The sequence below is a fragment of the Zonotrichia albicollis genome, chromosome 1, assembly GCF_047830755.1.
Source record: "Zonotrichia albicollis isolate bZonAlb1 chromosome 1, bZonAlb1.hap1, whole genome shotgun sequence".
Lineage (NCBI taxonomy): Eukaryota > Metazoa > Chordata > Aves > Passeriformes > Passerellidae > Zonotrichia > Zonotrichia albicollis.
This window is the reverse complement of record NC_133819.1, coordinates 107738040-107765574: the sequence shown is the minus strand read 5'-3', so window position 1 is coordinate 107765574 and position 27535 is coordinate 107738040. Positions and strand designations below refer to the sequence as shown.

The 27535-nt window shown below is 43.7% G+C and overlaps 1 long non-coding RNA gene across 1 annotated transcript; it reads left to right on the top strand.

Annotated features, from left to right (window-relative positions):
- The first annotated feature begins 183 nt into the window (after positions 1-183).
- Positions 184-14968, top strand: LOC113459730 (uncharacterized). The gene is made up of 3 exons (XR_012582171.1): positions 184-1524; positions 1608-1792; positions 12012-14968. It is a non-coding gene; the product is annotated as an uncharacterized LOC113459730 (long non-coding RNA).
- Positions 14969-27535: the final 12567 nt, after the last annotated feature.

The window sequence follows — 27535 nt, the reverse complement described above, 5'->3', positions numbered from 1 at the left end:
TGCAGCAGCCGCGCCGCCGAGCGCCCTGTGCAATAACACGGCAATCACGTGTGGGAAACGGGGCGCTGGAGGAAAACAAAAGCCCGGCCAGCAGCCCGGAGGAGGAGGGAGAAGGGTGGGTCTCGGCGAGCTCCCTCCTTTCAACCTCTCTCTCTTTTTTTTTTTTTTTTTTTTCTTCCCTTTCACCCCCTTCCCTCCTCCTCCTCCTCCTCCTCTTTTTCCCTTCCTGGATGCGTGGGGGCGGGCGGGAGCTGAGGAAGGTGGAGTCAGTGCCCGTAGTACTCGCCACATGGCCCTCGGAGCCCGGCGCAGACCGCCCCGGACCCGGGGCTGCGGCTCGGCCCGGCCCGGCCCGTCTGCGGCGCCGGGAGCAGCACTGGGAGCAGCACCGGGATGCAGCCATGCCGTGCCAAGCGGCCCTGGCGCTGCCCGCCGGTTTTCCCGGGCGGGGGCTGGTGCCCGGGGCAGGCACTGTAGTGCCCGGTGGGCACGGAGAACAGTCGGAAACGGGGAGCGGCCCCCTGGGATGCGCTTGGATGCCGACAGTGCGTTCTGCGGGGCGGCAAACCTCGGCTGTCCCGGTCCCCGCTGCCCCTGCTGCAGTCTGAGGCGTGCAAGTGCCTCTGTGTGTGCAAGTAACATCTCACGGGTTCTCTAAAACATTAAAGCAACCTCCTCCCCAGCCTTTCCTTCAACTCCGTCCCCAGCCCTTCCCTCTCTCCTGCACCAGAAAAAGTACATTGCTTCACTCTTTCCCAAAAGGGCATGTAGCCCAAACCCCAAATATCTGTATTCGTGTTGTCCCCAAAGTGAAGGCTGTTGAGCAGAGCTGACTGCAGGTCTGCACCGTCTACAGCTGTGGCCTGCCAAGGCAGGTGGCCAGACCACCTCAGCATCGAGCTCCTCCATTCCTTCATTACTTTATTGTGATCAACTCAACCGTGCTATAAGCATGCTTGTCCTGTGATGATAATTTCATCAAGGGCTTATGTAAGGGTTGGATAACAGATATATACAAACAGAGGAACATATGGTTGTCGCAAGATAGCAGCACGTGCTTTCTTCATAAAGCATTACAATGGCTTGTATGGCATTCCAGTTATAGCTGGTGGATGATTCACAAGCCATCCCAAACTGTCACAAAATATTGTGATGTCTCCTACAATTTTATCAAAACCTTGCTAATTTGATGATTGAAAAAAAAAGATTGATCAGAAAGGATAACCCGATCCCATTGTTAGAGGAAGATTTGGACTCAGGTATGTGTTTCTCTCAAAAGTGATATTTTGAACAGTCAAAGATCTTAGAATCACACTCTGACTTGGATTTACTTCTAAACCTTTGGCCTTTACTAACACTGAGTACCATAACCCCCAAATTTAGGCACCAAGTCTCTGGGGTGTGATACTTTTTTGGTAAGGGACACTGCATGGGCAGCATCCTGAGCAGGAGCAATGAGAATGAGAAATGGAAGGGAAATGATGGAAGAAAGAGATGTTTTCCACATCACACCTTCTTAGAGAGGTAGGTGAGTGCTATTTTGAGGCGGACATTCTCATTTCAGCCTGTTCTCTTAAAGTTTACACTGCTTTTTTCTTTCTTACCAGAGGGTACTTCTGTGCCTGTCCCTGTGGCTGGTCAAGGAAGGATCATTTGGATGGAAAGTGGGTAGGCCAGAGTGCTAAACTCTCCTCCCCAGAGAAAAGCCTAACTGACATGTCTCATCTATTGGAAGGATGCTCTGTACCCCTGTGGTTGCAAAGTGGTTCCTTCAAACTTCTGTTTTGGAGAGGTAGGCTGAGGAGTTTCAGGCCTGCCGCCTTCATCTGATGGCAATGCCTTTTTCTGACCTAAGGCATTGTGGCAACCTGTGAGATGTCAGGGCACTAATGCACTTGGCTCCTGTGGAGGAGTTCCAGGCTTCTTTTACCACTTCTGAAAGAGTTCAGGACTTTTTGGAGGAGGACTCCTGGTCACAGAAAAATGTCACAGCTCTGTAACCTGGCACTTGGTATGTTACTGAATGCTGACCCCTGGTCCAGGGACTACTACCAAATAGTAAATAGGTCATGGAACTCAGGCCTTCCACCTTGGAACCAAGTAAGATACACACTGGGATATTTTTTTCCTCTTGCATTTCTGTGGGGCAGCAGCAACAGTGTGTACTTTCCTCTGGAGCTCAAAAACTCTGTATGGCAGCTGAGTGCTGGTGTGTATTCCCCAAATTCAGCTTCTCACAGTACACAGGTCTGGGAAAGAGAGCCACCACCAAAATGCCAGATGGGGTTCCAGAAGTTGATTTAACTTAGGACATTTTTTATGAGTGCAGAAGTGTGCACTCCTTTCACAAGATTACTCTTGTGATGCAGTAAATTTCTGTCTGTTGGAAGCATTATTTTAAATGAAGCCACAACCTATATTTTACAGCTCCTCTACAGCTGACCCAGAGGGAAATGTTAGCCCTTCCCTTGTCCATGTGTGCATCTGAATGATTTTGGCATCTGAATTCTACAAAATCATATTTTACAGTCTCTGCTATCAGGAACACTTATGTGAATGGTTGAGCCTATCAACCATCTTACATCAAAATTAGGGTGGTCAGGATGGATTGTAGGTGTTTCCAGGCCTGGCTCATCCAGCTGAGCTCACTTTGTCACTTTGCAAAGTGCTTGTCTGTGCCCACTAAATCCTAAATCCTCCCATGGACCCAAAGAGATGCTCTGGTCTAATATGCACAAGCTGCCTCTGGGGTATACTTTCTTTTCCAAAAATCGCACTGAAGGTTGGTTAAAACATCTCATCCATTGCAAGTGAAAATAAACCCATTTGAGAAAGCCACATGCAAGAGGAAAATTACTTTTCCAGTCTGAAGCTATTTTTGATAACAAGTTGGGTACCACAGTACAAAGATAATTGGCACGTTAGAAATACCCGGTTCTCTAGACCTATTTATACATTTAGTAGCAAATTTAAATTAATGTGCACAACATAATACAATTTTTTTTTCCAGTTACTTATGTCCTTTTGATCTGTGCTCAGCAAAACTTTATGTGAAAGCATGAGCTATAGAAGTCCTGTGTGCTGGAGGATATGTGAAAATGTTAAACAAATTGATTTTGCTGGTTGAAACTTTTTTGTTTGATGGAGAAGCAGTGGTTGACTGGAGGAAATAGCAAAGTTGAAAGGAAAACCAAAAAGGCACATTCTGGAAGCTTGCTTCTGTGACTGTTTTTTCAATCATTTTCTTCTCCAAGTTCTCTTCCAACCAACCAGCTCTACCCAAGTGCAAGTAAATGTTTTTATTTCAGAGGTCACAGGCTTATGTAAGCGCTTAGATGACAAGTGGTAATGGGAGTGATGGAGCATGGTGGCTTTTTCACCCAGTGCACCAAGACCTGCAGGAGAGACTCATTGGTTGTGGGTGTTCAGTGGCAGCATAGAATTGGGAGGTCCTGTTAACACAGATGATTTAGAGGCTTTCTTTGTAGAGATTGAGGAGAGTGGAGGGAGTTTGGACAAAAACAGAAGCTCAGCAGTTTACCTTTCTGAAGAATGGGATCGGAGAAACAGTGCCTCTATGTACTTGCCCTCAGAGGAAAGTTAACACATGTAGAATCCTCATGTTGTCTTTAGTTTTGTTTAAATGGTGTGGGTGCAGTCCTGCTGCAAGGCAAGTGTGGCCAGCAGTATGTGAAAAGCCAGCCAGAAAGGCCACAGACCTTGAGCTAAAGTTGAGGTCCTGAGTAGTTTGTCAGGCCAAGCTTAAAAATATCTTTGCAGATGAGTTGAAAACTTCACCCAGGATTTGAGTTAGAGGCAAGATTTGTGTTTTACTGAGAGTTAACCCTGCGAGAATAACCAGTCCTGAGTCACCAGTGTGAGTCACCAGGCTGGTTCTTGAGTGGCCTCTGCACAGTGCTTGCCTGCTTTGGGGACAAAAACAAGTTTCTTATTGTCACTGGTACTTGTTAGAGCTGCAGGACCTGGGCAGCTAGGGGGAAGAAAGAGTAAATGCAATTGTTACTTGTAATTTTGACAGTCTTGTTTTCTGACTGTCAGGCTCAGTCAGGTAATGCTGTTATGTGAAGTTCAGCAAAGATGTCTGGTGATAGTGCTCCTGTAGGTGAGAACACAGATAATTATTACCAGTGGTCCTAGATATCACTGTCAGATCCCCATAGCCAGGCAGAGTGCCTTTAGCATGTGAGTACTCTAATCTTGCTGTGCAAGACTTTGGAGAAACGATCCAAATCCAATCTTTATAAACACTTTCTTTTTCCTTTACTTTGCAGAAGAGAATTGCACTTCAAAAGGGGACAGCAGTTGTAGCATTGGAGAAGGTTTGGAATGTGAATTTAATAATCCTTCTGTTTAGAAGGAGTGTCTGGCAGAAAAAAAGTTGGGGCAGTTGGAAGAAATTTCACTGAGAGCCATAGTTAAGAATGGAAATTGGAAAAAGACAGTAGAAATTCTTTACAAAGGACTAATACTGCATCTGGATAGCAAGACCTGTTTTAGTGCCAGGCCCAAACCTTCAGTCTGTTGTAAATTTAGCTTGATTCTCAGAAATGCTAAGTGCTTGTGCTTTTCACTGGTGATTTTTGAGGAGCCTGAATGTTTTGCTTGTTAAGGGTCACCTTTGCTAATTAAAATGTAGAATTTTGAGACTAAGAAGAGTGTCACCTTTTTGGAAAAGCAATGTTCCTTAGGTAGGACTGGTCCATGCTTGCCTCTCTGTGCAGAACTTAATTTTGCTTGCATCATTCCAAGTGGTGCTGTCATCACCAAATTGACATGAAACCAGATTCAAATGCAGTAGTGGGAAAGTGAGAGAAATCTGTGAGCACCAACCATCATGGTTGGAATGTTGCGTATGGCTGTGGGGCAGGACCCATAGACAGAGGCAGGTGCCCTCAGCAAAGATGAAACAGTGTTTCCTCAAATCAGCTGAGATGTGGATGGTCAGGGCACCCAACCTGCCAATTCTTTTGCTTGTCAGAGGTGTGGCATGCACGGTGTTTGTGTTTGTGTTGAGTTCCTGAGATCATCAGTGAGCTGGTAGTGCACACACATGCACTACCAGTCTATTGGTGGTAGAACCAATTTGATAGTTGTTTGTCTCTTAAGGAATTTAGGACATTCTAGTTAAGTCAAAACTGGCCTCTGTATCATTATTCCAATTTACTGCACCTTCACTAAGGATAATTAATATTTTTCATTGGTAGATCCATGCTAGATCTGATTCAGGCCAAGCATTTCTTGGGAAGCTGGTCAAAATGGTTATGTGGGCACCAAGGCCCAGACCATGAAAAACATGCATGCACACGGCAGGGGGACTGAGGGCTTGCACATCCAGCATGGATTCCTCCTCACTTCTTTCCTGCAACCCTGAATTTTTAAAGTTCCTCATTCAACTTAAGCTGGCTTTGAGGATTTTTTTGCTGTTGCTACTGTTGTTTTTTCACTTTATATACCATTGGATCCCTTAGACACACCCCACCAGAAGCTCCATTTTACTGGGTGTTGCTGAAATACTCTCCCAAGTCTCAGTGAGCTTGCAGGATAACTAGACAAAACAAGGAAGGTGGCCATGTAGAAACTGCAACTGGAATGTGGCTGTTGCTGGCTCCTACTGGCTTCTACTAGAGTGATTAAATGGGAACAGGGCCCCATAGCCACTCCCTCCCTTGAAAAACAAAAACTGTGGGCATTTGTACAGAAAACAACCCCTGTTTCTGTTTGTCCTTGTCTTCCTGCAGTTTTCCTCTTTGAAATCAGAGTTTGGGTTTTGGGTTTTTTTCAGTGTCATAAGTTAACATAGGCATGAGGTTCAAAATGGAGTCATCTTTATTGAAACAAGCAAGGGGCAAATGTCCTGTTTGCTTGGAAATCACCTTAGGCAGTGGTGTAAATAAAAATCAACTTCCAACTGCAGTGGAACAGAATGACTTGTTGCTAGGAAGAGCTGTTTTGAGGTTTTCATTAAGTGACAGCAATGATTTTTCCTGTTCTTTACCATTCTGAGGCAATTTGGAATCAAGTACAGAATCACTGGACATTAAGATTTCAGAGGGAAGCCTGGAAGAACATCCGTCTTTGTCACAGTGTCTGTTAATTTTTAATCACCTCGGGATAATTTTAAAACAGGCTGCAGGTCTCTGAAACATTCATGTTGGCAATTCTTTCAGTTTGCTGGTTGCTGAGGCTAAGAAAACCCTCCAATTCACAGGACAGTTAGACCAAGAAGCTGGATGAGAAGGAAAACACTGTTGACACCTTCTCAGACACAGCCTTCAGTGAATAAAACCACTAAATAAATAGAATCTAAAGTTCCCAGAGGGACATGCTGGTGGAGTGTTTCAGAGACTCTCCTACAAGTTCAGCTTGACTGGAAATGTTTAATATCCAAGAAAAAGAAAAAGAAAAAAAAATGTTCAAAGGATTTTTTTTTCCCCTCCTCTTGAAAATATTTAAGGAGTGTGACTCCAAGGGGAACGAAGGAAGCAAATGGAAAACTTCTGGTGGCAGAGGCTGGGTTTTTGTGCTCAGCTTTGTGGTGGTTTCTGGTCTGCAGGCAACACGATATCCCACAAGCACCACACTTGGTTCATTCCAAAATTTCAGGGAAGGTTTCAGAGCCATTTTAACTTTGGAAGATCCTCAGTGGGCAGTGCTCATTGCAGGCTGGTGTGGAAAGCTTGCAGTCAGAGGGGAGAAATAAAACCTGCACCTGCATCTTTGTGGTCTGTCACCCTGGGCCACCTGCATGGGAGTCCCAAAGGTCTGCAGCCACTTCATGTTGCCCCCAGGATAGGGCACAGATCCTGCCTGGATCCCCTGAGCAATATTCCCAACTAAATATTTGCCACTGGCAAATTTCCAACGTGATAAAACCCAGCCAGGTCAGCTCTGCCTCTGTTCCAGAGTGGTCAGAAAAGCAGGCACAAGTGACTGGGCTCCTGAGAAGGAAAGTGAAATGGCAGCGACTTTGGTGGCAGGGGAATTTGGGTGCAGCCTCAGCTGCAGGCTGGGTGGGAGGAGGATGATGGGCAGCTTCTCTGTCCCCAGACCTGTGAGCTGCCAAAGGCTGCAGTTCTCATCACAGCCAGGTCAAGTCACAGGCTTCCCATCACAGCCCTTCAGGGGTCTTTCACTGCTCCCTGCTGCCCTGGACCACGGCTGTGGTGCTCATGTGGGGCTGCTGCGTCCGCTTCCCAAATCCTCCCGCTTGCCTTCATGTTGCTGCTAGAGGAGCAGCAAATTTTCCTCCAGAGGAATGGCCATGGGTGCACAGAGGGGTCTGCCGGACCAGGGAGCTGCCTGTGGGATGGGGATGTCTTACTGCCATTGCAGGGGAAAACAGCCGCTCAGTCCTACCCCCAATAACCACAGCTTGCCACATACATGTTTTACATAGTCTGATAGCAATTAAAGCTGCTAAAATTTGGTCTAAACATGATAGATTTGTGCTCTTGAGTGTTTTGGCAGGGAAGTTTCGTAAGCAACAAATGGAAAATACATAAACGGAAAGGCAATCCCCTGGCAAGACAGATCCAGTCTTGTGCTTTCTCTGCTCAAACTGAATAGCACCTCAGTGTAATAATTTTCATGTTGAGATCAATGAGGTTGTTAAATAAATGAAGCATTCAAGTGTAGAAGAAAGTAAGGGAAGAGAGAGATGGCATTCAACTTGAAAGACTAAAATTCATGCTTCCTTGAGCTCCAAGGAAAGGATAAATCCATTAGGTTGTGAAGAAATAAGACCTGGGAAGAGTAAGACCTGGAAAGAATCTATCTGATCCATCCTAAAACTTATGACAAAATAAAACTTACTTAGGGGCCAGAAAGGAAACAGAAAGAAATGGCAATGTAGCAGGAGGGTACAGCTCTTCTGGTGTGGCATTTGGTACATACTTGGTGCATCTGCAGGTGTCTCTGTTGGGATGTTTGACACACTAGTGATTCCTTCTTCCAAAGTAAAGGTGAATAATTTAGTTCTAATTTACTGCAATGTCTTTGGAGATGGCTGTTTTTTGGGCCAGTCCTCCAGGAAAAAGAGAAGAAAAAGAAAATAGTTCAGGTGCACAGCAAAAAGAATTAACAAGATTTTGGTTCTCTGTGTGTGTGTGTGTGTTTGTGCATATGTATATATATTTCTTTTTTTCACTTTGCCCTCTGGGCATGTAATTCCAACTAGATATAATAGGACATAATACATACACTCAAACCAGAGCAGTAGAAGGAATACATAGCAGAATTATTCTGCTGGATTATGATTTTGGAAATGTTTGAGCTGTCTCCATGTGGCCAGAATGACTGTGTTCCTATGGGAACAAGCTCCTTCAAAGCAAAAGAGTTTTATAGCAAGAGTACAAAAATCCTGGCTAAAAACTTGGTGTTTAGCACAAAATTAAATATTCTGTAAATACGGAGCATTCTGCAATATTCTAATTAAATTCACTCATTTTCAAAACTAATTGAAATAGTTCTTTTCGACTCTGCAAACGAGGCAAGATGCAATCAGTCACATTCAAACCATCATTAGGACTAACGAGGAACATCCTGGGTAGTAAAAGCTTGTTTGCACCCTCCATGCAACCAACAGTGTTACTTCTCAGAGCTGCATCCTAGTGAAAAGCACCTTACTGCAGGTGTAATCCCATAGGGGATTTAATGGGGCTACTGCTTGATTTAAGTACTGTGGGAGGGAGCACGCTGGACTCTGGCTTTAGGTTAAAGTTTGCCCTAAATGCAGATCTATTCTGCAAAACAAGGTCTTGTGTTGTATATATCAAGTGTTTTATGTTGTCTTAATGTTGACTTGTAGTGCGAACAATGTTTTCTAGAAGAAAACTCTGGAACTTCAAAGCTCTCTTGAATATTATAAACATCATAGGATGGGTGAGTAACTGCCCACAGCTTGAGTGCAAAGTGGATGGGGGGACATCAAACTGGGCAATTCCCAAGTGTATGGAGTTTAACAAGTGATGGATTTTGCACCTGGAACAGGGCAACCCTGTATTTGTGTACAGGCTGGAATGAAACTCGGCAGAGTGGCACTGTGGAAAAGGGACACGAAGGCCTTGGTTGATGGCAAGTTGGATATGAGGCAGCTGGGAGGGCCAGTCATGTCCTGGGGTGCCTCAGGCACAGCATTGCCAGCTGGGCAGGGATTGTCCTGCTCTGCTCTGCCCTGGGACAGCCTCACCTCGAGCCCTGTGTGGGCACCATAACATATGGAAGTTACAAAGCTGTGAGAGAGCATCCAAAGGAGGCTCCATGGGGAAGGACCTAGAGGGGAAGCCATATGAGGAGTGGATGAGGTCATTTGGCTTGTTCAGCCTGGAGAAGAAGATGCTGAGGGGAGACCTCCTAGCAGTGCAGAGCTTCCTCTCAGGGGAAAATGGAGGGGCAGGTACTGATCTCTTCTCTCTAGTGACCAGGACCCAAGGCAGTGGCATGAAGCTGTGTCAGGGGAGGTTTAGGTTAGACATTAGAAAAAGGTTCTTCACCCAGAGGTTGGAACAAGCTCCCCAGGGAAGTGGGCACAGCACCCGACCTGACTGAGGAAGCATTTGGACAATGCTCTCAGGCACATGGCACTCCATTCTTGGTTTGTCCTGTGCAGGGCCAGGAACTGTATTCCAGTGATCCTTGTGAGTCCCTTCCAACTTGGGATATTCTGCAGCTCTGTGATATGCCTTGATAAGAAGGGATTCTGGAAAGAAAAACACTCATCTGCCCAGTTGGTCAGAGACCAGAGCAATTGCTACAGTTAGCTGAATACTTATTTGAATCTGTATTCTGAGGGTTCATTCCCTGATGTGAAGCTGATCAAAGATATCTGTGCTTTACTTTTAACTCCGAGCTGCTACAATTGCCAGCAAAGTAGTTTTTATGTCTGTAAGTGATATGAGGGAAACAGAACTTCACCTGCAGTTCTTTGTCAGCAGGCAATGAATGAACAGACTGGAAGTTAGAGGGACACTAGAACTCAGATTTCAAGGCAAGATTTTAAGTTGGGGGAATTACACAGTTAAAAGGAGTCAGAAGTCCTGAGCATCAAGGGTAGATCTGTAAATGAATCGCCAAGTGTGGTCTCATTATGTTCCATCTAGTACTAGGAGTGCAGAAATACAAGTTTTCCAATGCAAAGAAATAAAACAAGGATGTCAGAGCTGTGTCTTCCAGTCAGGGTCTTACCACTCCAAGACCCCTCTTAACCACTGCTCAAATGCCTTCTCTGGCTCTGTTCTTAGTCCTGGTTCATCTGTATCTTGTTCTATATCTGCTGATATAGCCCTGGTTGGCCTCACTGCTGCTCTTAAACCAGTACAGCTTCTCTTGCACCCTGCTTGAGGTTCTGAGGGCCAGGATGAGACATTAACATGCTACAGGTGTGGGGACCATTTGTAGTGCCATTTCCCCTGTCACCCTTAGGGAAGAGTGTGGTGAGGAGGCCCTAAGAAGAAAATCCTAAAGGTGTCTAAGAAACCCTTATATTTAAGGCACCAGTGAAAACATCCAAGGGGGTTTTTGGTCATGTGGTGGTGGGATTGACACTTGGTGCTGAGAAAGTTGAAGCACGTTTCAGGAGTTGTCTTTACTGATTTTTGTGGTACTGGTGTTTTCGACCACCTCAGCAGCTCACAAGATGCCTTGAGGTGCCACCTGCCTGTACAGTTTCACCTGAGTGATTGTGTATTTTGGGAGGTGTAAGCATGTTTGTGAGGAAAAAAAAAATGTCAAGAGGAACAGGCTGCAGAGAAATGTTTGAAAATGGCAGAACTTCAATTAGTGTTGAACTTCCTCTTTCTAACGTCAAGAAATTTCCTAGTTTAAATTTCATGCTGCTCTAAACTGTAATGACATGTTGTCACCTCTCCCTGCTTTTGTTCTTAAGAATTCATAGGAATTTTAAACTGCCTGACACCTAATCAGCATTTCCATGGACCAAATGCAGTTTTTGATACTGTATCATGAAGCATACTCTGCCCTTGGAAAAAACAAATTGTAGTTTCTGTCTTCAGAATGGCCCTTACAGCTCACAGGAGAGCCACACAGTGAAAACATGGGTGTGTCAATCCCTCCTAGGCTCGATAAGACCTGAATTTGTTTGAACAGCCATCTGCTGGTCTTGAGCCTTTAGTATTTGCTTGCCAATAGAATGAGATAGGTGAGGGATATGTTGTTTTTATTGCTCTGTACAATATTCCTGGATTGCAGAGGGAAGGAGGAGTATGGTGGCCCTTAAAGGTAAGAGGAAGACAAATGCATGTAGGGTAATTGGCCCCAAAACTTCAAATGCTCAAATTCAGCTTGCAATTTTTTCTGAAGTGGATATTTCTAAAGGGCATCAAGCCAAGTAATATTAGGCCAAATCTGTGGCCATTTAAGGAAATACATTACAGAGCATTGAGTGACTCCCATGAAACATCATGTTAATTGTGCCTGAATCTGTGCAGTTTTGCCCCAATGCAGAGCTGGAGAAGCAGTGAGACAGGGCGCTGTAGTACTCAATGCCCAACAGAGTGAGAGCCAAGTCTCCAAGGGTAACAAATCACATCCATGGACAATCTTTGTTTTCCCTCTCCGCCTTGAATATTCCCTTACAAGTGTTACAAAATATAAATTCAATAGCCTCGTGTGGGTGAAACCTAGAAAGAGCAAATCCCCGTGTGAAACCTGCCAGCCCATTTGCGGGATAAACCCTGATTTGTGCCAGGGTGTCCCGCTTGGAACAGAGAGTTTCCTCTCCGCAGACAGCACCGGCGTGGGTCATCAGCGCTTCCCGGAGGGTGTTTGTAGAGGGGAGGAGGTGCCCAGGTGAAGAAAAATGGTTTGCAGGAGAAACGGGACGTGGTGCCGGACCTGGGATTGCTCCCTGCCCTCCTGCAGCATCTCCTCTGGCACTGCATGCACAGCAGTGATTTCAGCAGGCTCTTTGAAGTCCATGAAAGCGATCCTTAACGCAGTGTGACCAACTTACGGCTTTATTTCTTTTGCGTTAGCTGCATGAAGAAGAAAGCACAGCCACTGGATGCAGGACGTGGCAACACTTTGTCCTGACCTGGAGCACGGGAGCTTCATCAGGAGCGACTGCCAGAGGAACATAAACCTTGCCCTCTCATTCTTCCTGACCAGCGCCAATGGAGCTGTTTTTCCAGTGAATTTTCAGCTAGGATATTAAAATAAACTTCTCCCCAAAAGCTTCTGCCTTGAAGCAGCCACCCCGTGTTTGCCTTTGTGCTATTACTCTCAGTGATGTTCACTATGGCTCTCCTCTCCAAGGCTATCCCCTGTGCGGCTGAAATGAACCCCTCTGCAACCTTAGAGAGCACTAATATGTCACTTCAGTCACACTGTGACACTGTTTGAAGGACTTAGAGGCATCCTGCCTTTGTGACTGAATGCCACCCATCAGGTATATCATAAGCCAAACTGGATGTTCTGCTGTGCCTCGCAAATAATTTGTAATTAAGTCACTAGGCAAGAGGGTTGGGTTTTGTCTTTGTTTTGCTTTGTTTGTGCTTTAATCATCATTATTTGTACCCAAATTCTAAAGTCCATGGTTAGGGTACCTATGGTCAAATTTCCTTTAACTCTTGCTGAGGGGAGAAAATTGAGCCATGGTCTTATGATCTGAATATAAGCAAACAGTCTGTTGTGACAAACTCACAGGGGGATTAAAAATATGGTGATTCAAGGCAACAGTATCCTCAACCTGAGATCATCATTTTCACAAAGGCAGGGGGTAAGAGCTGCTTGTTCATCAGAGGATTATATCTTCCTGCTGTTACTGCTGTGACCCTAAATAAAACCTCTAATGCCAGCACAGCAGCATGGCTGGAGAACACAGTAGTGGCAGGAATAAGTCCCTCCCTTCTGCTTTGAGTAAGTTTCTGTGGACAGTGTTGTCTTTCTGGAGCATGAGCTGAATTATTTTTCCTCTTAGTCCCAGAACTTGGAGATTCAAATAATCTCCCTCCTATCACAGATCCCTTTCTAAAATAGTGAGGTGTTCCTGTCCTGCTGAAAATGTAATTGAAAGGCATATACTAATGTAGTGTTTAATTCCAAGACTTGCCTGTATTTTGATTAAAAACCTCCTGGATTCTAAAGCTTAGGTTGTACTAGATATAAAAACACAAGTTCATCCAAGAGCACAACATGAATGAATGCGAGCATTAAATTCTGCTGACCATTCACTTGAAATTTTTTCTGCCGCATGTGATTCCAGGACAAATATTGATTGAATAACCTCTGTGTGTATGCGTGTGTGAAGTGTGGTCTAGCACCCAGAGTGACCTTTCTCTTCCATGTCTAATCACCAGCGATAGCTGTAAGCTTCCTTTTGTATCAAAAATCTTGTTTCATAACCCAGCTTCCCTGCTCTTTGGAACCTGAGTTTCTCCGTTTGTTTGTTCAGCCATTTGAGGTCTGCTGGGATATTTCTCTGTTTGATTTGCTTGTTAGCTTTGTTGCTGGCTGAAATGGCCCGGGCATGGTTTGTTCAAGGCTTTTGTTTTCTTTTCTGGAAAGGTTGGTGGAGGGTTTTGTTCTCCACAAGTCAGGCAGCATTGCTGCACGTGAGGTTTGCCTCGCTGCCCGCCCACCCGCGCAGGTGGCACCGTGTCTGTGCACAGGCGTGGTCTCGAGCATCCCCCTGGCCTCGCAGGGGCTCATCCAATGCCTCTGCCTTTTCAGTTATAAAAGCACTGGCTGATGTTTTGACATGCTGATTTTCTTTGCCTCTCTCTTTCCCAGTCTGTCCTCACAGAGGGGCTGAGCCCCTGGGGCAGATGGAGGGAGAAGCGAGGTCAGGGCTGGTGTTTGTTGGGACTGGCTTAATCAAAGCAAGGGAAATACAGGGTGCAGCAGAAAAAAGGAGTTTGAGTGAGATAGCTGCTTGTTCTCTCTCTGTTCCCCCTCTCTCTGTGTATCTCTCTTAGAGATGTTCCTTATTACAGGGAAAGGAGACAAGTATGCTAATTGTCCCTACAGTCACTTTCCACATTCACAGAGTGCTGTGTATAAGGTCTTTATAGAACACATATCTCCTCTGAAGGTTTTGTAGGGGATACCTGGGGAAGAACTGCAGCTCCCCCCTCATGCTTCTCCATACCCAGCCTTCAGGACATGAGTTATGGCAGCAACTGGAACCTGGATTTAGTTGTCTTCCATTTGTGCCATCATCAAAACTACAATAGTTCAGGCTCCAGTTCCCACCAGGGATGCATGCATTTGTGTGCACACATTGCTCCCTTCCAGCCTAAGAAACAATATTATTTATTCTCATGTCAACTAAAAGTACTCATGTTGGTTTCTCCCAACATTGTGATTCTTTCTTCTCTACATAAATATACATAAATAAACATGCACTAAATATATATTGATAAATATATACATCTATATATACACACACACATACACACATATATATATATTCCTTCCCTCCCATTTCTGTCTTTTCTCACAGTCTGAGAAGTCCCAGTGAGAGGACAGTAACTTTCCATCACAAATGCTTTTCCTGTGACTGTTTTTGTTTTCTAAGCCTGTCACATGAAAATAGACATAATATTTTCATTTTGGTTGTCTGTAAATAAAGAGAAATTTGACTTCCAGAATGTGTTCCTAGAGCAAATCAAGTTGTTTTAAGATTAATCCTTTTCTAAATAATACTTACAATTTATGTGCAGATAACTCCCTAATTTAAAAGTACTGTGATGATGAACTGAAATCTCTGTTACACTGTGGTTAATTACAACAGTTTCAGTTTTGGTTGGTATTTGCTCCATTAGTTATTCATACTGCAAACAAATATGCTAACAGCTTTTTGTCATATTCTCTTAGAGATGTGATTAAAACCAAATTTTAGCCTTCACAGATCCAAGCCTGTGTCTGGAGCCATGCGTGTGCCAAAACGAGGAGATGAAGGGCTGTAGGAAACCCTCTTCTTCCCCTGCCTGTCCTAATCCAGCTGGTAAAGTCTGGTGGACAGATTTCAGCTTCCAGCAGGGCTTCTCTGAGGACTGCATCCTCTTCTTCCTCAGCATAATGTCAGGAAATTGCTTTCCCTGAGGGTTTTTAGGAAACAGTCTATACTGTAACATCAGCTCAGCTGGTGTAAAGCAGCAGTGCGCCAAGCTGGCATTCTGGCCGTCAGGGAGAAAAGTCCCTCTCTGCAACTGAACATTGCACCTCCTGAGCTCCTCCTGGGACCTCCAGGTGGGTCACAAGTCACTGTGATACTGTCAGCCTCTGCTGGCTGGCCTGCTCCCTCTCCTTGGCTTCAAGCTGTTGCTGGACTACAGCTCATTCCTCTGCTTGAGGGACCTAAGGTGAGACCTGGAAGGGATTCCACATCACCTGACACTTGGGTTTTTCCTGCTGTGAGTCAGCATTACCAAGTCAGGCCCACAGCACAGAGGCAATCTCAACACAATCTGAAAGGAGAATATGGAAATATCTCCTTTAATGCACAGCACAGGGATCCTGCTATTGACTCGCAGCTTTAGCTCACTCCAAGCTGCACCAGCACTGGGCAGGATGGCAGGATACTGATGAGCCGTGGTGTTGGGGCAAATGAGGTGGCAACGTCCCTTGGAGACATTTTGTTCACTTCCACTGAGGTATCTGCTTATTTCACATGGGAACAAGCCTCCCTCCTCCATGGAGGGTGAGAGCAAGCTGTGTATTCACATGATGGTCCAGTGAATAACTTCTGGTGCAAGAAACCTCTGAACTTCAGGAAGTTGGGATGCTGTGCTGCAGGAAGAATGTCTTGCTACACTTTACCTACGCTTTTGCTACACTTTGTGCTTTTTCTAGACCCTTTCTTCAAGGCACAGCAGTGGTTTAGTGGAGGTGTTCTTCCTACTGCTGCCTTCCATTCTTAAAATTTCCAGCCAGGTGGAAGGGGAGATTTGTTGGGGTCTGTCTCTGAGTGAGGAAGACTGTTCCAGCAGCATGAATGGGTGCTCAGTGTGCTGGTGTGGAACAGATTGTGCCAGACCATTTTGCATTGGGGTCACTCTATTGACTGCTTACTTTGACCTGGGTGATTCACTGTGCATCTCCCCAGCACACATTTTAGAAATCCCTGCCCCAGAAGTATTTACCTGCTGAGGGAGCAGACTGAATATTGGGTGGATGCCAGACAGATCCTTGTTCCTTTGCTCACAGCATGCACAGTCACAGGCTGTGGTGTTTTGACCCTGGTTGGATGCTAGGGGTTCATCAAAGATGCCCCAACACCCTCAACTGGTTGGGGGAGATAAAAAGTAACAAAATATATAGAAAAGCTCATGGGTCAAAATAAGGACAGAGAGATCATGCACCAACTGCTATCACAGACAAAATAGACTTGACTCCAGGAAATTAATTTATTACTAATCAAATCAGAGTAGGGTAATGAGAAATAAAATCCAAATCTTAGAACACCTTCCTCCCATCTCTCCCTTCTTCCTGGGCTTAGCTTCACTCCCAATTTATCTCCCTCTTTCCCCAAGTGGCACAGGAGGATGGAGAAGGGTGTCTCCCCTGTCTCTTGAGACTCCCTGAGCCCATGTTCATATCTGCTCTGCTATCCCAAGTTATTAAACTAAGAGAAAACTGCTTATCTAAGCACGGGAAGAGATGAGGGACCACAGGAATTTCTCCTTCCCAGTCTCAGGGAAGAGAGTTCAGGTACTCTAGAAATGCTCTGGCATTAGAGAGGAGCTTGGCATACAGGAACAAGCCAGGGAGATGGGTCTGTTGTAAAAAAGGGGGACAGCCTGAGGTGTGCAATGTGCTGCAGAGAAAGACAAAAGACCTGCAAGGAAAATTGCATGGTGGTCTTGGGCCCTGGCAATGTTGTTCTGGGCTCCATGTTACCCCATGCAGCTGGTGCATTGTCCACAGTTTCTGTGTTATGACTTTTAAATTACTATGCTCCTCCAAGTTTTAATTTTTTTTCTTATCATGAGGCTGTTGGGTAGAATTAAATCCTAACTCACACCCATCTAGGAGCTGAAAATGTCAGTGGGGGCTGGAAAGTGGTCTCTGCTGAGGGGCTATCATGTAGAGATGTACTCCACACTCCTGCTGGCACAGCTGCTGGAGGCAGAAGATGTTCCTGCTTTGTTGCAGCATGGTCATTCCTGCATGGGACAGAGGGATGCCTGTCCCCATCCTGCAGGCAGGACTCTGAGTGAGCGTTCTGCCTGTCCAAGCACCTGCAGAAGCACAGCTCCAACAGCAGCAAACAGGAGATGACAATATAGAGAAAAAGAGGAGGCCAAATGGTGCTGTATGCCCAACTTGCAAACACCAGCAGGTAAACCCAACCTTGACTCCAGGACACCTCCAAAACAGCCCTATGGAACTGACATGTTTATTGCTTCCTTTTTGTTGTTGGTTTGGTTTGGGTTCTTTTCCTGTGGGTTTTGGGTGAGGGTTTTTTTTTTTTTTTGATTGGTTGGTTAGATTTGGGGTTTTTTTCTGTGTTTGCTATTGCCTCTTTTATGCAAAATATTAGAAATCAGGAATTAATGCTTCTATTATTTTATTTTTTTTAACCTAGGGCTGCAGTGGAAGACTCCAGCACAGGACAATGTCACAGCGCCAGCTGTGTGTGCATCTCCTTTGATGATGCATCTCCTAGGACAGCCTGTATTAATGCATGGCTTAAAAAGGTTATGTTTTTGCAGGAAAGTGAGAGTGTGGACCAACTACTCACACTGAGCAATGTTTGCAGGAGAGAAACTGTCCCACTTGTCCCAAAAGGCAGACAAGGAGATAAGACTGACCTGCTTCCACTGTGCTGTTTGCTGTCCTGGTGGGAGGACATGAGGCATCACCTGTACAATCTCCTGTCCTCTCAGCTGGGTGGTGGCTCAGGTGTTCCAAACAGTGTCACAGCCGACCCAGCCTGTTGTCCTAGCAGGTGCTGAGGTGACATTTCTACTTGATATCACAAGACAGGAGTCTGAAAGGGAATATTAAAGAGTCTCAGGGATTTTAAAGGGTTTGAAAGCTTTCCATCACTCTTAGAAGAAGGATTTTACTGTGCTTATTCATGGCTTTGATGCTTGGAGCAAACAGATGCTTGTTTAGAATTAAGTCACAATCCCCAGACTTGTAGGAAATACTCTCTGCTTTATTTTGCACTGTTTAGTACCCAAAGCTAACCATGCAAATTGTCCCTGTGGAAAGTCTGAGCTGCTTCCCCACCCAGGGCACCTCTTGTTCATGCTGAGAGCTCTCTGACATGAGCACTCAGAGACCAGCTGTGCATGGGCTGGAGAAACTTGTGTAAATATTGCTGCTTTGAGGCTGGGATTTAGGAGGTGCTGGGCTAAATGATTTATTAGTGTGCTCAGTGCTGATGCTGAGAGGGTTCTTCTCAGGTTGGCTTTTATCACTGATACCTCTTTATGGGGTCTCACTTACTGGAAAATTCCTGGTAATTGGATAGTGGGAGGGACCTGCAGTCGCAGGTCATGTATCTCATGGTCCTGAGCTGGAAGCTGTGCAATCCCTTTCCACACGAGAGAATGAGACCCACAGGCACGGCCATCCTGGAGTCATGGCCTTGCATTAGTTAAATTTAATGGGAGAAGCTGCAGCCTCTACACTCATGGCAGCTAAAAGTTTCTCTCTCCATAGTTTGTTTCTCTAATTTTTGCCTGGTGGCTGTGCAGCAGTCAGAAATTGCTTTCCCCTGTGCAGGTCCTTGAGCAGCCACCAGCAGAGAATGAGTGGACCCTATGTGTCTGTAAGCCTTCCCTGTGTAAGAAAAAACCTTCATTTAGAAACCCCAAAACTAAAACTCAGTTAGTATCAGACTTTAGGCCACTTATTTATTCCCATTGCTTTCAGTAAAGCAGAGATCTGGACATGTGGGGTTGGGGGTCCCTGAATTCAGCAGCCCACCAGGTAAAAACAGTCTGTGGGCAGGTTGAGTATGAGCCCCCCTCATGTGCAGAGACAAACACACACACACGCCCACATGAGGCTATGCACCCCTCCTGTGACCAGGCATGGACACCCTGCCCACCTGGCAGCTGGCCCTGGATGCCCTCATCAATCTTTGGACACACACACACACACACACACATATGCAGACAGGTCTCAGTGACCCCAGACCTCACACATTCCCCTGTGCTTGGCCTGGATCAGTAGCCAGCTCCTCCAGCTCTTTTGCAGGTAGGGATGGAGAAATATCTGGCCCAGGATATTTCTGCTTTGCTATCTGTCTCCCAAGCCACCTATTCCATTTGCCTGCCAGCAACAGTGGAGCCTCTAGCCAGGGATGTGTATGGACACAGTTTGATGAGCAGACAGGATAGATGGCAGCAATGAGGTGCAGGGCATGGCCAGACAAGGGCACTGACTGGTCTCTTATATCCCTTAACTCTTGCCTACTCATTTATTCCCCAAACCTCCACAATCCCTCCCTTTTGCCACACTGATTCCTCCCTATAACATCCTCTAAATTTGTTGCATCCCAAGACATTTTCCCCTGCACCCCACAAAGTGCCAAACCCCTCAGGTGAGCCTCTCCTGTTTTGTCACCCCGATGGATGTCACTCTTGGCCCATGGGGCTGGGGTTTCCTGGGGCAGTCCCACAAAGGGCAGGGAGGGATCACATCCCCAGTGAGGCCACCAGGGTCCCCTACCTTTTGTCACATAACAACACTAGGTCTGGCATATGAAAGCCTTTTTGCCCTCTCAGGTCACTTTGAAAGCTTTGCTTAAGGAAAAGCAGAAATTTATACAATCTTTGGATTTTAGAGGCTGCAGCTTTGTTTATACTAAAAAACGTGGGCTTGGTGGTGAGATCAGGATCCTCAAAGTGCAGCAATGAAAATAGGAAAGGGAAATGGTCTGAAAACACAACCAAAATACCTGATGGCACACACATAAGTAGTAAAAGAGGAAGATCTCAGAAGTGCTGGCTGTAGGCCAGGAAAACACTGGAATTTCACATGTTGAAAATTCATCAAACCTCCTTGGTATAAAGTTACAAGCAGGCCACTTCTGAGCAATAAATGAGTCTGTATTATCCCAAAGCCTTAAAAAATTGAATTGACTAGTGAGTGGGAGCTTGGAAATCCTCCCTGAAAAATTCTTCCCTTCAGCTTCAGCCATGGCCAAGGAATAGCAGGTCTTTTATGTTTTTTATTTTTTTTTTAGTTTTCAAAAAAAATAAGAGCTGTGCAGAGCAGCAGATATTCTGCTTGAGTACTGCAAAGACAGCAGCCACACACATAATCACATTATTTTACTTTTCTACACTCTGTCCTTGATATTTTTCCACTTGCATGATTTATTCTTGGCTACTATATAGCATAAATCTATACAAAAGATGTAGAGCCCTTTGTCTGAGTGCTAAAACCACAACAAATAGGCAATAGGATTTAAAATACCATAAGCCAGCTTGAAACATTTGATTCAACAGCCATCAGTTGCATGAAGGCACAAGGAAAGCTACTAGAGTAGGTTTTTTACAGATGAGTGAGTTTTAAAAGTGGCAGTAGAGTAGGCCAGGATCTGGCCAAAATGGTCTTGGAGCACCCTAAAGTTATGATGCTTCTTTGAGAAAATGAAATATTTTCACACAAAACTCCCTCTCCATGAGTTGCCCTCTGCCAGTGCCCCACCTATATCTGAGCTTTCTGCAATGGGATGTGAATTACAGCACCTCACTTTCTGGTTGCCGAACTCCATCACATTCTAGAGCATCTTGAGTCTCTTGTCCTTTGAAATAAGGGCCCCTTTTCAAAACACTTCCAGTTAGTCTGAGCTGAAAGCCTGAATCCAGAATTGTGGGAGAGATGGGGAATTGTGAGGGAAAAGATTTCACCACCAGGAATGCCAGCCCTTGATGGACCTTGGCAGGCAAGCGTCAGTTTTGTTCCTGGAAATGGAGGTACATCTAGAACTTGGAAGAGCAGAAAAAAGCAGGCTGCTGCCTCTAGGTAGCAAATTAGAGTGGCAGAAAGAAGGAATGTTTGGCTTTGGGAGTCTCCTGTGAGTCTCATAACTGCATATTGAAGGCAGTTCCGTCTGGAATGACTCAGTGCGTGCCACAGCTCATGGGTGTCTTTGCTGGGTGTAAAAGAGCTGCCATGGGTTTTGGGGACATGGGTGAGAGCCTCTAGAATAGGTCATGTCGAGTCTACAGACGCATTTGGAATAATAATTTGTAGCCTCTCTGAGTAACAAATGCCTTAAATCTTACTGTTCCTATTCTCATGTCCCTCCCAGGTCAGTCCTGGGATAAGCAGATTCTGCAGAAGTTTTCTTCTGAGAAAGCCCATGACAGCTATTTTTATATATACTGAGTTGGAAATTGTTGACATCTCAAAGGGAAATATATTTTAATAGCAATTGTTTCAGTGCCAGCTCACATTTGCTTTAACATAAATGTCTTTTTATAAATGAACCCAGTTCTGTGAGAAAATCATACATGCAGTAACTTCAAAGAGCTGGCACTGCCTGGAAACCACCAGTCTCCACAGCACATACCTGTCTTTTTAAAGAAATATCGATCAGATTTAATGACTTGTGAAATAAGTCATATGTATTTCCACAATACTGTATCAGAACAACATGGCCATTTAACGTCTTGACAACATTTTCACAAAAGCCTCCTTTGCTTTTCCTTAGGGTGAGGTGCCACCAACCCCAGAGCTCCCTGGCTCAATGCTCTCTGTTTACCACAGCAGAAGATGGAGCAGATGAGACATAAATGCAATTCCTTTCTTGGGAATGCATAATACTTTTCCAGGATTGCTAAGGAAATATTCTCTGTCAATACTCAGAGGCTGAGGAATAAAAAAGGCTTTCTGACACCCCCCCTGAACAGTTAACTCTTCCAACACAAGTTTGAGAAGAAGAGAATCATATTTCCAATGACTTCATGTGCTTCTCTATTACTGACCAAATCAGAAGTAGGGGGAAGTATGGCTAAAAAACATTCTTTACGACATTTTACATTTCTTCTTTTCCTTGCTGAAGTCAAATTATTAGGATTAAACTTCAAAAGTCCCATTGGTTTCTCTGAATGGTTTGCCAAGCATTTACTGATCTATTAGCAATTAATAGAGTGTGCTTGGCAGGCTAGCAAGCTGGAAAGTATTCATTTCACATCCAGCAAGCAAAACACTTTAGAAACTCATATAAAGAGTGCAATGATTTCAGAGAGGGTTGTCATGACGAGTTTGAGTTTCTTGCCTGCTTCTATTAATTTGACAGTAATAATATAAGTTCAATTGCTGGGGCAGAATGAAATACTTCAAGAAGTCTAATATTTCCAACTCAATTATTTTAGATTTCATTTAATGGAAAATTTTGCTATTTTGTTCCAAAGTGTAAGACTACTACAATTTGAAATGCAGGATATTTCCATGGAATAGCAATAGAAAATTAGATTTTCTGACTTGCAGCTATAGCGTCTTGGTTCTAATTATATTCATCCTTACATTTGTGTGAGAGGGTACCTGTATTTTTGCAAACTGGCTTAAGTAAAAGAAAATTTGAATTAAAATAATTGTCTCTTCTAGGACATCTGTTCAACATTAAAAGAGTATCAACTCATTATCTGATACACATTATCCAAGATAATGTTAGCTTTTTTTTCATTTTATGCTTCTTTTCAATTGCAGCCTAAATTCCCAAGCTCTCTGAAATGGTGAGTCATTAGGAATGTAATTTCAAAGACTGTATTTAATCTCTTTATCTTTTCCCACAACTGATTTACCCATGGGCACAAGTAAAGCACACAAAACATATTCCTAAAGGCCCCTAAATTGTTATTTCTTCCTTATCTAGCTTTATTTTATTCTCACTTTATTTAAAACTGTTCTAAAAAGACTCATAGAGTTGGTAATTTTGACTGTGAGGGAACTGAGCGGCTTTATCACCATATGGATTGGAGCTGATGACTAGATCTGAATTTTGTCTCCTCTACTTCTTGTTTCATGTGTGTTTGATCCACAGCACTGTCTCCTGTCTATTCCTACTGGCTCTGGAATACAGGCATAGAAAGGTTTTTTCCTTTGTATCACTACTTTTTTTTCTTAAAGCAGTCTCCACATGAAATTGTTGTCTTAAGTAGGAACCATGCCAAGTAAGGTACTAAGTAACTGAAAATAAATTAATTCAAAACTGTTATTAAAGTTAGTGACTATCAAAAGTGAAAAAAAAACAAACCAAAATCAAAAATCTAACTGATCTCTTCTTTGAAGTTTAAAAGCCTGGGTAGACCACTCAGAAATAAGAAAGGGGGGAAAAGGGAGATGTTCTGTATTTTCAAATTGTTGTTAATATTTTATTTATTCTGGTACAGTACCTGAAATATATTAATGTGCATTATTGCCACATGTGTGTAATATCTTTGTAGAAGACATGGTATAGAATACAGGTAGACATGGAACTCTTCCTGCAATTATTTCTAGGGATATTTTCCTCACTTTTTTGTCTGCGTATGTAATGGATGTCACCAGTTTGTACTGATAACTTTGTTGGTGCATTGGTTGTGTAGTCACTTACCAGTGTAGCAAGCATGTACCAAATGTTACCGTCCTGATTTGGTAACATGTTCTAGTTTGAGGATGCCTTCCCAATAAGTTTAATTTTAGCTTAAATCAGCTTTCCCATCTGTAATGAAAAACCTTTCTCCCATGTTGACCTAAACTCCAACTAATTTTCCTAACAAGATGCTAAACAGGAGCCTTGGCTGTAAGTGAGACTGATAAGCCTGGACATGGCTGCAGCTGGAATGCAGACAAAAGCCACCCAAGGGCAAGCTGTCTTCAAATGTCCTTCTCAAAGTTCCTGCAGGGCAGGGTTATCTCCCACCACTGCCAAGTGTGGGGGACAGACCTCACTGCCCTTGACTGGAGGCTCTCTTCACAAAGAACACGATAGAGTAACTTCTCCCAGGCCCCAGCAAGTCCAAGTGGCTCTGCTGTGATGGTGCTTGCACCTCAGGCACTGTGCCCAGGATGCCGAATATCCAGCCACAGATGTATCCTAAAAAATATTCTAAAGAGGAGAAGTAGCTTTTAAAGGACTGCAGTGAGACAGAAGACAATTGCAATTCAGGAAAAAAAAAATCTCATATTTATCATTGAGGGAGATTGATGTATATTTAGAGGAATCATAATTTTGAACTTGATGATCAAAATTAATTGTGTATTTTTATAGCACATTCTTGTTCTAAGACACAACCCAAACTGTGCTGACACTTTGTAACCTGTAAAATAATTTACACAGGACAGTGCTGTTTTTGTCATTTACAACACAAGATTTTTTGATATGGTGACATACAAATTGCAATGCACAGACTAAAGAAGCAAGCTGAAATCTGAGGAAAACACTACATTTCAGGTTTTACTGAAAAAACATAATCTGAAAGTCAGGTCCATCTTGCAATGACTTAACCTTAGGTTTATTTCTGCAGTGTCTTGCTACCTTTCCTTCATAGTTAGGTGTTCATACTTGTAGACAGAGAACACTCCTGGAAACTTCATGCTCTGTGCAGGAACACAACAAAGACAGATTATGTTGAGACCGAGCAGTCTTTCTACACTAAGAGACACACTGGGCAAGGGAAGTGTCAGCTTCTTCTTCCAAATTCTCCACAGCTGATTTATTTAAACATAGCAAACTCCTTCTCTTGAGGATCAGGGCTGATGCTTATTATTTCTAAAAACAAGAGTCCACTGATACCCCATGATGTGCCACCAACAAGAACCTCATCATTCTCTTCTGCTCTCTCCTGTTTTTCCCTGGCCTATGATTTTTCTGGTCTTGTATTATTTTTCTTTTTTTCTTTTGACAGGAGTTTCTAATTACCAGCACACAGACATAGTTTTCCTTCTGCTTCATTAGAGACAAGGCATTTATCCTTTCTGCATGAGAAAGGCAAAGTTCAAAAGCACATCTAATTAAAAGCAACTAGCAACCAAGTTGGCCTCATGGGCAGTGCAGGAAACAGCTTGCCTGTGGACATTTTACCAGCAATTTGACTTCTGTGCTCCAAGCAGTCTAAAAAACCATTTTTTTTGATCAAAGGCTCCCTTCTCAGACTGAGATTGTTTGCAGAGTGGGCAGATTACACTTTGGAAGTGCTAAAGCCATGACTTTGCCATCTTTATGTTTTTGAGAATTACACTAAGCCACCAACTTGAAGTTGTACAATCCTTGGGTCCACACCAGTGGACTGGAACCCAAGAAGTTTACCTCAATCTGAGTTCAGAAAAACTCGGAAGCCCATTCCAGTTTTCAACCCATTCCAGGGAGGGTTGTTTTTGCTGTTGCTGAATGGATGGGTTCCTAGGTATTACTGTTTCTTTGGGGGTACTTCCTACATGAGTGTCACGTTCTCAAGCTCTTCTAGTCATGACCAATACTATATCAGCATTTATTTACATAACTGCAAGATGCACAAATCCTAGCATGGATTACTAAGTGTTCCCTTATAAAATGAGAAGAGGCAGCATGAATCCTAAGATTTAGTCCCAGCTGAGGACAGGAAACAAGGAGACAGCTGTGGCTCTCCTGGCTGTTCTGCCAGGTGGTGGATGCACGACCCAATAGTCACCAGAGATTCCCACTTGGATGCTCATACTTCAATACATCTGAAGAAATTTCTCCCACTCTCTCAGCTTCTGAATAATGCCTTCAGGTAAGAAGCCATTGAATATTTAGCTCACAAACACTGATTTTCGCCCCAATCTCCTCCAAAAAACAGAAACCTACTTCAGCTCATGGTTTTTATCTGATTTTTTTTCCACTGCCAACTGTGGAAAACCTCACAAATCTCAAAGAACACAGTCCACTCCTCTTGACAGCCCAGCTGACTGCAATTACAATGTGCTGCCATGCCATAAAGAGGACAAACCCAATATGTATAAATATAACAATATTTAAAGTTATTTTTTTAGCAGAATTTCCTTACTGGGTCTGATTGGCTCCCTTTTTTTCTTCCATTCCTTCTGGGCAAAAGATACATATTATTCCAAGAGTGTCCTAAAAACACAAGTAAGTAATAATTATAAATTTCTGCAAATAGAAATATTTAACTAAATTTTTAAAATTCATAAATTTCAATAATCTTTTGGTACACAAAGGTTGCTTAGACTTCTGGTATTTCTTTATCCTTATTTTTGAAGGAGAAATCAGTCTGTTTCTATTCTTGTTTCTTGATTTTTACAATTGATGTCTTGCTTCTCAAGATGAAGCAAACCAGTTTTTCTGGCATTAGAAGAGCTAGACAAGAGATCTACAATTTAAAAGTCAATATAAATCTTATAAAACTGGCCAACTATCAAAGGGTAAGAAAGAGTAATTCTTACACCGCTTTTAGTTCAAAAGCAGCTCCTTACTGTCCTCTAGTGGAGCAGTAATATCTTCGTATACACTGTGCTCTTTTCTTGTAATTAAACCTGCTGCCCTTGGAGAGCAATCCTTGCTCTTTCCTTTCCTCGTGACTTCATCAGCATCCGTAACATCCCTTTTGTGTGTAAAGGGGTTCTGCTCTTCAATTTCCCCCTCTTCTATATCCCAGTTCCACTTGTTCAGTTAATAATTTAACAGACTTCTACCTTCACCCTTTCTCAGAACACAAATAGGCAGAATAAAATTCTGCTAAAACGTAGCAGAATCCCACTGTAATGTCTTATATACCTTTAAACAGGCTGTCAGATAAATCATATTTTGACACCTTCAGAGTATCTAAAAAGCCATCAGAATGGCAGCTGTAAAAAGTGTCATCTTTTCACACTGTATTTATAAAGGTCTGAAAATCTTGTTCATTACACTCCAATTAGCCCAGCTCCCATGACTCCATAAAACTCATCAGGCTGCAGCCCCACTGATGTCCTTGGGGTCTTCTTTAGGGCCTCAAGGCAGAGTTGCTACTTTGTTCTCCTTGACAACCACAGCTGCTTTGAGGCTCATGTTCCATGCTATAGTGAGGGATTTAGCAGATTTTTCTCTCACTTTCCAATCCATGGGAGCAGGCTCCAATCCTGTCCTCTTGCCAAACCCCACATCATTGACCTTTTCTGCCATTTCAGTTCCCAACAGCTCTGCCCACCCACCCTGCAAAGAAAGGCTCCCAGGCACTTCCATAATGAACATTGCTGTAAAAATCCCATCTTTCCTTGTCATCTTACCTTTAAATTTTCCCATTATTGTTTGATCTTTTACTTTACCTTTCACTGATAAAGTTCTCAAAATAGGATTTATAATTATTTCTTTCAGAAACTGTCTCAAACTGATGCCTTGAGAGGCTACCTAGAACAGAGGCTAGACAGTGTTAAAGGAATAAAGTAGGTATTTATTAAAAGGCCCTCAAAGGATACTTCTTGGGCAGTACAAGAGCCTGGCTATGGCTCCAGCCAAGATGGATGGCAGGTCCCAAGTTTTCACACTTTTCTAAGTTTTGGCCCATTTACATATTTGGGTTTATTGTCCAATTAGAATTTCAGGTTATGATGTCCCATCCTCCCAAATTGCTCTCCTGAATTTGCTGTT